A 395-nucleotide genomic window follows, 5' to 3' on the forward strand; every position below is an offset into this window, starting at 1 on the left:
GTGCCTTCATGTCTACGTCTCTTTCTCCACTCAGGGAGGAGAGCATTACAATCCCTCCTACTGTCCAGCTCCACAAAGTTGGTGCCTAAGTATTATCCACTTGATCTGGGTCTGATCAAAATCAGAAAATAGCCTCAGCGCAGCTCTGAAGTAATAATTTCGACCTCAAACTGAGCCTGAGAGGTCAGATCCGATCAGAAAATCAGAACCTCGCGGCTCATTTTAGAGTCATGGAAGTCTCTCTGCTTTCACGTCTCACACTTTCTTGGCATATCAGCTATCTGATATGGTTCTGCTGCAGATCCCACTCCTTATCCCACATCAAGTGAACTCCTGCTCACTGCTCAGCTCTCGTCCTCCCCCTCCCTTACACAGTGTCACTGTAGATAGTTGGC

This window comes from Cynoglossus semilaevis, chromosome 17, assembly GCF_000523025.1.
Source record: "Cynoglossus semilaevis isolate Cse_v1.0 chromosome 17, Cse_v1.0, whole genome shotgun sequence".
Classification (NCBI taxonomy): domain Eukaryota; kingdom Metazoa; phylum Chordata; class Actinopteri; order Pleuronectiformes; family Cynoglossidae; genus Cynoglossus; species Cynoglossus semilaevis.